The sequence below is a fragment of the Peromyscus maniculatus genome, chromosome 9 (assembly GCF_049852395.1).
Source record: "Peromyscus maniculatus bairdii isolate BWxNUB_F1_BW_parent chromosome 9, HU_Pman_BW_mat_3.1, whole genome shotgun sequence".
NCBI lineage: Eukaryota > Metazoa > Chordata > Mammalia > Rodentia > Cricetidae > Peromyscus > Peromyscus maniculatus.
This window is the reverse complement of record NC_134860.1, coordinates 83,414,547-83,425,061: the sequence shown is the minus strand read 5'-3', so window position 1 is coordinate 83,425,061 and position 10,515 is coordinate 83,414,547. Positions and strand designations below refer to the sequence as shown.

Genomic DNA, 10,515 nt, shown 5'->3' with positions numbered 1-10,515 from the left:
AACACTTGATGATTTTTTCAAGCTTATTGACCAGTTACAAAAATGAGTCTTAGAAAGTTAAGGTCCACACAAGTGTCTGTTTATGTTATTTTTTATTTTTATTTTTTATTTTATTTTATTTTATTTTATTTTGAGACAAGGTTTCTCTGTGTATCTATAGCTGTCCTGGAACTCACTCTGTAGACCAGGTGACCTTGAACTCACAAAGATCTACCTGACTCTGCCTCTCAAGTGCTGGGATTAAAGGCATGCACCACCATGTCCAGTTTTATGGTAAACTTTTAAAAGAACTACTTTATTAACAATCATTCTATCTCAATTTTAGTACATGTAATACCTCAGGCATTTATGAGGAAAAACATTCAGCATCATATGCCTGAACATAACCTGAGGAAGTATATAGAGCTGATGGTATGTGACTTTAGTTCAAGTAAGTGGCCAGTGACCACTCTTTTCTGTGAAATATGAATTGCGTCTGGACTTACAATTCATTAAAATAGCCAATAAGGCTTTGGCAGTTTTACTGTTTGTAACCATATGAAAAACTTTGTATTTTGGGCATTCTTCTATTTAAAATGTGGTCTGAATTTATTTATCTTAGATAATTAATAAGTTGGTTATTGAATGTACTACATGTACCTATATACCAGAAAGTGGGTCTGTTTATGGTTACTAACACAATTTCCTAAATTTATAATGTTAATAGCTGTTTTTTGTTTCAGTGCCTTACTTATTGTTCTATTGAGCCAGATTCCAAATTTTACTTCAAAAGTAAAATCTAAACTTGTGCATAAATTTTATATAGCTGTGAAACCAATTGTTACAGCTTTCTTTCTTGATTAAATGTACTTCTATTCCTCCATTGTGTAAACATTATAGAATACAAAGATTAAGAGATCATAAAACCAATCTATTGTCTTCCAAACTACAATTGTTAAAGATACTATCATTATCTAGTTTCCTGTTCAAGTATTCTTTTTTTCTATTTATTTATTTATTCATTCATTCATTCATTCATTCATTCATTCTTCTTTCTATCTATCTATCTATCTATCTATCTATCCATCTATCTATATCTATCTATCTATTTATTTATGTATTTATTTATTTTATTTAAGAGTTATTTTTTCACATTAGATACCAACCACAGTTCCCTCTCCCCTGCCTGCTGCTCTCACCCACCCTCCAATTTTCCTCCACCCAACCTCCTATCCAGTCCTCAGAGAGGGTAAGGCCTCCCAGGGGGAGTCAAGGAAGTCCACCATATCAAGGCCAGGCAGGACCAAGCTGCTGCATCAAGGCTGAACAAGGCATCCCTCCATGGGGAATGGGCTCTAAAAAGCCAGTTCATGCACGAAGGATAAGTCTTGGTGCCACTGCCAGTGGCCCCATAAATTGTCCAAGTCACACAACTGTCACCCACATTCAGAGGGCCTAGTTCGGTCCCATGCAGGTTCCCCAGTTGTCAGTCCAGAGTCAGTGAGCTCCCATGAGCTCAGGTCTCTGTGGGTTTCCCCATCATGATCTTGTCCCCTTTGTTCATATAATCTCTCCTCCTTTGCTTCAACTGGACTCCGGGAGCTCCACAAAGTGCTTAGCTGTGGATCTCTGCATCTACTTCCATTAGTACTGGATGAAGGTTGTCAGTTCCCTTGATCCTCACACATGGGGACAGGGCAACCACGGACCTCCCAGCCAGGAAACACGGTGTCAATCATCATCCTTCCAGGAAGTACAAAGGAAGAATGATAATAAAAAGATTGGTATTTATCAAATGATTTCTACCTTTCTCCTTTCACTATTTGTTATTTAGGATTCACATTGTTATGATAGTGTCTTAAGAAATCAAGTAAGATTTAAAAATTAAGGTCTTGACCCTCACTGGGGCGTAATCCATTAAGTATACTTCCCATGTGAACTTGGATTAAGTTTATATACATCTTTATACTAATACTTGTTAACAGACTTCCAGAGGTTCCACATGTAGCAGTAGCATTTGTGGTAAAAATATTTGTTTACTAGTTGATCTATGCCTCAAAAATTTGTTTTCATTTATATTTGTGTGAATATTTATAAAATGGTTCACTGATCCACTAATACTCATGAAACTGCTTGATTATAATGTCAGTACGGGCTCCACATGCCTAACATTTATTGCCCAGTTAACAGGGGCACATAGGATGTATGGTGATGAGAACCTCAGACACCCAAAATTGTAGTCATCGTCCGTGACTTATACTGCCACCCCAGACTTGGTCATCATCGGTCCATATTAGCCTTCCTCTTCCCTAGTAATGTGTGTATGTGTGTTATTTAACACATGAATCCATTAATAATGAATGTGCCTCTGATGCAATTTTGTTCTTCAGGAACAAATAACATCTCATTTGCTCCTGTTAGCCTGGAAAAACCACTAGGCTTGTGGAGCACATACTGTTCATTAGAAACATGCACTTTGATGAAATTTCTTAGTGGATCAATGACATGATATAAATATTCACACAAATACAAATGTAAATAAATATGGTGGCATTGATCAATGAGTAGATAACTGTTTTACTACGAATGCTACCGCTACTGCTTGTAGATACTCTAGAAATCTATTAAAAGTTAATTGGCTTAAAGATGTATATAAACTTCATCCAAGTTCACATAGGAAGTATAATTAATGGATTAAGGCCCAGTGAGGGTCAAGACCTTAATCTTATATCTCACGTGATTTCTTAAGACACTATCATAACAATGTGAATCCTAAGTAACGAATAGTGAAAGGAGAAATGTAGAACTCATTTGAAAACTATCAATGTTTTTATTATCTTCTCTGCTGTGTAATCCCTGGATGGATGATGATTGCCACCTTGTTTCCTGGCTGGGAGGTCCACGGTTGCCCAGTCCTCATGTGTGAGGATCAAGGGAACTGATTGCTCATCCCTCAGAAGGAATGGTATCAGTCTGCTCTAAACACTGGGCCATACCCAAAATCTCTACACTTTCTCTCAGTGTTTACATGAAGACCCAAAGCTATGTGAGTAATATTAAAAATTATTCTATTGTATTGCTCATGGGATGCTCTATGTTGTTATAGAGTATAGAATGTATCTGTTCAAGTATTCTTAATTGTATCAGGACTTTTCTCCTTAAACAAAGGGGATTAGACACACCCAAATGGTAGCACTCCCAGAAGTGCCTCCTAAATAAAAAAGTAATAGAATTTCATTTGTCTTTTAAAGAGGAGATCCTTAAGTTTATCCTACTTTATTTAAAATAAAACTTAGATTATTCTAAAAAGTCAAAATTAAATGGAGATTTATATGTAAAAGTTGCCCTTACTTTTGATATGTTTATATCAATTTTACATATAAACTTTTACACATATACATATATGTACATAAATGTGTATACACATGTATCTATGCACATATTTATATAAGTTTACTATACATACACTTATATAAGTTTATATATTTATTATTTTTACACATAAATTATTTCTAAAAATGTGACTGTATCTTGGTAGTTTGGACACAATGTTAATCATAATTGTTGTTTAAAAATGGTATAAACAATTAAAATAGACTGTTTTGTCAATCTTTCTGAAGAAGTCTAATTATCACTATTTATTTTGTTAACCATGGTTTTGACCTTCCTGGAATGCATTTACAAACTCATGAAAAATGATTCTAATGAATCTTTATACTGAAACTAATATTTCATTAAATATGTGCTCTTGTATTTTGAATTTTTCTTGAAAACTTTGTAACTGTTGCCTCTTGATATCCTATAGGAAAAAAAACTTTTAACAAAATAATCTGAATGGAATTTTATAGTGGTAAATATCACCTAACGGGCATACAAAACTAAGCTTAGGATTGGAATTTAGAGAGATACCATAAGAGACTCTCCTATACCTGTGACTTATATTTGAGAAATAGGGGTTTTATTTCATGCAGACTTTTAGATATCTGCTACTTACCCTCCCCTTCATCTACCAACAGGGAAATATTTCATTTCAAAGATGAGAAAGAATTCATCTTTGATATTTGATGGATGATGTTTCTAAGAAAATTGGTCAGACAAGAGTAGAATTAAAAGAGTCAAAATTCAGTCTTAAGGACCATGGTGGCAATGCCCTGAATCCTAGCACTTGGAAAGCTCAAATTGGTAGGACAAGTTTGAAGCCATTATTCACTACATGACAAATCCCTTTGTTAACAGCAAAACCAAAACTGGAATCATTTATTTTAAAAAAATAACTAAAGCCAGGAGATTATAAGGAAAGGTTTTTGTTCAGTTCCCTGACACCCCAAACTATATACCTTGTACCAATATTCACTCTTAGCAGCAAATCTTTATGGAGATTTTTAAAAAAAAAAAATATGTCTCCCTTCTTTAAATCTTACCTAATTAGTCCTTTGACTTTTCCTTATATTATGCTTCATAATGAAGCTTCTACTTTCAGGCTAAAATAATTCTCTCTCTCTCTCTCTCTCTCTCTCTCTCTCTCTCTCTCTCTCTCTCTCTCTCTCTCTCTCTCTCTCTCTCTCCTCCCTCTCACCTTCCCTCTCTCTCTCTTTAACGTATATGCCTCTGACATTACAGCCTGTGACCCTCTTATGTGACAGGTTATCATTGGGCTGATAAACCTATGAAGTCAATGAACCAACTCATTTCTCTTAAGATTGAAAAATGTTCAACCTAAGAAGGGATAGATATGAGCACTTAAAAAAATGCCTTTGCTAAAAAAGCATTGATTCTTGACTTGTGCTCCCAAGTTAACTAAACAGGATAAAACCTTTGCATCTCTCCCTTCATTCTGATCTGTCTTCTAGCTAATGGTACAGAGATAAATCATTGTTCTAAACCTACAGTCACCTTGGATTCCAAGGAGAGCATCACCTCACAGTCCAGATTCCTGATCAAATGAGACCTTTATCCATGACAGTGAAACTGTACCCTTGAGGAGAAGTGGTTGTCATAGGAAACAGACACTTTTTATTTAGCAATGAAAAAGATATGAAATTTTAATGACTCCACAGATCCAAAAACAAAGAAGTGATCAACTAGATCAAATCTTTATCATCAGAGCTAAAATCTGCATATCTCTTACCCTCTGTCCCAATTCTTTTCTACATAAATCCAAAGCTCACATTGATCCCCAGAAGAATTTGAGATCATGAGACCTTTTTTCTCTATTATTTTTCTGGTGTTAGCATACTGATTACCCACCCCCTCTCCATATTCTCCCAATCCTGATCACTAAAGTTGGAATACTGGGGATAAATTAAAAGCTTAGTCTTTTATGATGTTGAAGCTCAATATTTCTCTAAAATCTGCAGTTTCTGTGTAGTTTACTCCATCGTAAACTTATGAGGACCTAGAAAACTTCATTTATGAATTTTTAAGTGGGCTGTCAACTGTCACCAAATATGTCAATGCTTTAATTTAGGAATGCCAGACACTAAAACTCTGCAAAGCATAGTTGTGCTCTTGCTAAGCATCTAGCATATGGTATTTGTCACAGCAGCTCAAAGGAACTCATATAGTGAAGTGTCTGTAGGTGACTGTTTATTTACCCCTGGATAGCAACTGTATAACAAAGGTGTACTAAGAGCAACAAGCAGTATGAGTGGTCCCAAACTACATGGAAACAACTTATGGACATGCAGAACATATCATTACCTGACATCAAAGTGTTTAAGAGATACAAAGCAAAAATAGAGTCCATTCTTGAACTGAGTGGGGGATATATCAAAATATGACTAGAAATAAAAAGGCATTTCATATATGTGTTGAGAGTGGTTCTGTAAGAGAAGGTGGAAAGAATGGAAGGCTGTTGTAAAGCAAAGACAACAAAAAGCAGGCTTGCTAATTTTCCACTTTTAAAGAGTACTGACATTAAGCAGTGGCCAGAAGGCTCCAGGGATGGTGTGGATGTTTCACTTGGAAGTGACTAATTCACATTTTAAATGAACAAAGATGTGCTTAAGAGAAAGAATGGATGCTAGCCACAGAAAAGTGAGCATCTGGAGGGGAGACCGATACTAGGAGACTACTTTGATGACTTTTGTGATAATCTAGGATCAGTATTAATCCTTTTACTCAGAGCTTTCCAATCTATTCCTGTTCTGTGGCCTTTCCTAGTCCTAGTTTTGGAGTAATTCTTAATCCCTTGACTGCCTGTGAATCTGGCCTGTGTGCAGAAGCTAAGCCATCATAGATGTTAGTTTAGATCCACCAGCCTTAAGGAATATCACAAAATTAAGGAAAAGCCTGTTTTAGAAGGAAGAGATTGTTTAAACACACAGGACTACCAGCAGCTGTCAATTCAGAAAAAAAAAGTTTTTATTAGTTGGGTTGAGTCCCCTAGGAACAATTGAAGGTCATGTTGTTAAATGTGCTAGTGTGCTATGATATTTGTGTTGGCTAATTAAATCTGTCACATCAAATGTGGATTTTGCTTGACACACTCTCCTAACTCCCATGCTTCTATTCAGCGAATTGGCAAAACCAAAACCAGCCATAAGTATCATTCCCCCAAGTCTTTCCAGGTCATCTCTTACATATTTCTTGTATTTCTTAATTTAAAACCAAGCATTCACGGCAATATATTCTGTTTGCAGTTATTTTATAGTTAGTAATACTTCAGAGAACTCTTTCAAATTCAGTGTGTTATTTGGGATTTGCTTTATCAACCTGGATTATTTGTGAGAATTGCTTGATCTTTTTAATCATGGCAAGTAATTATGAATATTAAGGAAAGAGCAACGACGAAGTAGAGAGCTTTCTTTTATAAGCTGTTGGATGAAACAAGCTCTTTGGAACAGTTACCCAATTTAAATTCCCATGCTTATAATGTATTCTGGAATAATTGTGTGTTTCCCACGTAATTACCTTCAAATAAACTGTAAAAAAAAATAGTAGGCTGTCTCAGAGGGACACATACAAGATAATAGAAGTAACAGGCTAATTCTGAGGAGACTACAAACCTGTCCACAAAGTCTTATTCAGCACCATGTAGATGTTAACCTTCTGCTTGACCAATTTATCTCAAAGAAAGTTTTACTGGTACCACTGTCAAAACAGTGTCCTAGCAAATACACTCATAAACCATGAGCTCTCTTTCCATCTGGTCCTTAAGCTTTTGCAAATAAATTTAGCAGTGGTCTTCACTACTGAAGAGGATTTCCCACATAACCTGTGCTAAATTTGTCTATTGTGAATACTCGTTTATACATTTTTTTGAGATCTACAGCCTATAGTTTAAAAGAGAGCTATAATTCCTGAAAAAAAATTAAAATATATGTAAATGGAAGAAATGATCTTGTGGAACATAGGCCTAGTGGCACCAGCTTGAGCATGATCTCTTCATCTTCCTGATTCATCCTTTGGTCTGTATTGCCTCAGCCAGGAATTAGAGACAGCTGTGGAAATGATACCATGAAACTTCTTGACTCCTGTTTCTTAACTCAGGTCATTCTGAGAATAAAGGTTCTTTTGTGAGTGGTAGCCATTATGATACTAACTTTTGACCAACACTATTTGCCAAGAATTTTTGAGTGGTATTCCAGAAATAAATAGATCATGGATTTAGCACAAGTTTAGAAAATCCTGCATTTAAATATAAAGTTTTTTTTTTATTCTACACTTTTCATTTCCCTAGAAAACTGATCCACATGTTTACAATTATAGTGAGTAATTTTACACTTTCATTACTTTCTGTATAGATTAATGGAAGAAATATGTAGGTTTACTTATCCAAACACACATAGCTACGAGTGGTTGACAAGGTTTATTGTACCAGGCATAATTTCTGTTGAGTGGATCGTAAGTCCAATTACAAAGATATTGGTTGCTGCCAAGATAGAAGTGGAGCTATTTCACTATTATCCTGTCATGATAGCCACTGTTACGGTTGTTAGGTATTACTGCTGGCTAGGCCTACTGATAACTTTCCTCTCTTGGCCGTTTGAATAGCCCCTTCTGGTACTATGAAAACTAGTCCTCCAAGAGGAGGTTTTAATGTCATATCCAGGCCAAATGCCCAGAGCCCTGCATTCAAAGTGCATGGTATATCCAGCAACAAGGACTTACCTTTAACTTCTGACAAGCAACCAACAGCAACAACACTGAACTATACTGTTTTGGAAATCACTTGGACTTCTCCACCCAGTACAAATCAGAAGGTTTCTAATGCCCTGTACTGGCCTTTTTTTTTTTTTTTTTTTTTTTTTTTTTTTTTTTTTTTGATAGTCTATGGCTCTTGTGGAAAGCATTGTCATCTTAAGTGGCATTACTTCATTAAACTGTGTAGATGTACATATGTCTATGCATTATATGTAATTTTAGATAAATATAAAATAGTATGATTTCTTATACCTGCTTGGAACTTCTTTCATGTTACTTATCCCTTCTCCACTTCTTCAGTTAGATACCTCACTTTCCTTTTCATATAACCTGTATTTTCATTCTATCAGTTGAAATTGTGTCTGTCCATTATAAAAAAAAGCTTAATTTGAACCTGTAGTTATTATATATGATGTTTTAAAATATTTTAAAAGATGATGAGATGATTGTGATTGATTACATAGATAATTTTATGGCCAGCAAAATCCTATAATGTGCTTAATATATTAGTAGAAAAACCATAGGCAAACATGTCATAATCAAAATATTAAAAATCTTTACTGAGCTAGGAGCAAAGACTTAGTTTTCTATTTTATAAATTTTGTATTTTACTCTGAGTCTAATGGCATTTTACACTAATATCTATGATGAAAATATTAACATTAAGTGAAATCATGAATATGACATGTACAAGTATGTAACTTCACACATGGCAGTATTCAGCAAATAACACTGTGGTACTGTGGTGGTATTGTGTTCCCTGAAATATTGTGCACCCTAATAAACTTATCTTGGGTCAGAGACAGAACAGCCACAATATTAAACATAGAGGATAGGCAGTGGTAGCACACGCCTTTAATCCCAGTACTTGGGAGGTAGAGCTAGGCAGAAATCCATGTGTTCAAGGATACAGGCAAGCATGGTGACTCACGCCTTTAATCCCAGAAAGCAAGCCTTTAATCCCAGAAAGCAAGCCTTTAATCCCAGGGAGTGATGGTAGAAGGCAGAAAGATATATAAGGCGTGAGGACCAGGAACTAGAAGCATTTGGCCTGGTTAAGCATTTGGCTGGTTAAGCTTTCAGGCTTCTAGCAACACAGTTCAGCTGAGACCCATTTGGATGAGGACTCAGAAACTTCCAGTCTGAGGAAACAAGACCAGCTGAGGATCCTGAGAGGTGAGGTTAGCTGTGGCTTGTTCTCATTCTCTGATCTTCCAGTGTTCACCCCAATACTTGGCTCCGGGTTTGTTTTATTAATAAGTACCTTTAAGATTCATGCTACACATCACCTCTGTCACATACTCAGAAGAGAAAGAAGGAAATGGCTACATATTCACCCTGCTATCAAAAAACCCTTACTGAAATTATCTAGACAGAAACTATACTCTAATATCCTACAGGCTTGGGTATGAAGAAGCGCATAAAACTTAGAGACAGGGGTTAGCCCTGGGCATGAAAAGCTTTCGCAGAAGAGAGTTAAAATGACTCATTGATGCGCTGGGGTCTAATTAAGTAAGTGAAGCATGAGGATGATATCATCAAAAATTGTTCTAACGGTAGGGAAGCGATTATGGGAACTATTGCAATGGTCAAGTTCACTCATAATGAACACATGAATAAGAAACTGTGCATTAGCCACAGAAAGCAGAGTTTTGTCTGAAATATTTTTTTTTTTCAATGATAACAAGCAAAGTCAAAGCTTACTCCAATTTGCTTTTGGAGAGAAGATGAAAGGTCAAGATCCTAAATGACCATAAATCTCCAAATAAAATTTTCTGTCAAGGAAATACTATGGTCAGTGCCATACAGACATAATACAAAAGCAAAAAAGAAAAAAAGAATAACTTATTTGGGTTTTATCTTGACTATATAGTTAAAAAAAAAACAAAGAAATTCAAGGGAAAAATGATTTTGTTTGACTTCTCACATATCTCTATTTACAAATCTCTGATGTTTTGTCTTTTCCTTTTCTCTGTTTACGCATGTCCTCCTTAAGAAACTAATGAGCTCTAATAATCAGATGACTTTAACAGAACATCAGACCATTTCTTACTTGTTCGCTTGTTTAACATGTATTTGGTAATTTTTAAAATATTCCAGAGTGTGTCTTCAGTGCCAGACACTGTTCCAACAGATGGATATATAACACATTATTTAACTAGAAACATCCCTAGGTACCTGAAAGAGAGTTTGTAGACGGTGGGTGACAGGCAGTAAAGAACAATAGATTGGGAGTGTGCAGTTGCATGTGTAAGTACACTGAGTATGAAGGAAAATTCTTACTCCCTGTAGTGCCAATTTCGCTGCTCATGTCAGTGGAACAACTGGGGTGTCTTCTGCTAGTCCTGTGGATTCAAGCAAAGCTGCTGGAAAGGCTTCATTTCCCTCAGA

At 35.7% G+C, this 10,515-nt stretch overlaps 1 pseudogene; it reads right to left on the bottom strand.

The window, feature by feature from the left end:
* Positions 1 to 2,192: 2,192 nt before the first annotated feature.
* LOC121832461 (small nucleolar RNA SNORD113/SNORD114 family) lies at positions 2,193 to 2,270 on the bottom strand (annotated as a pseudogene).
* Positions 2,271 to 10,515: the final 8,245 nt, after the last annotated feature.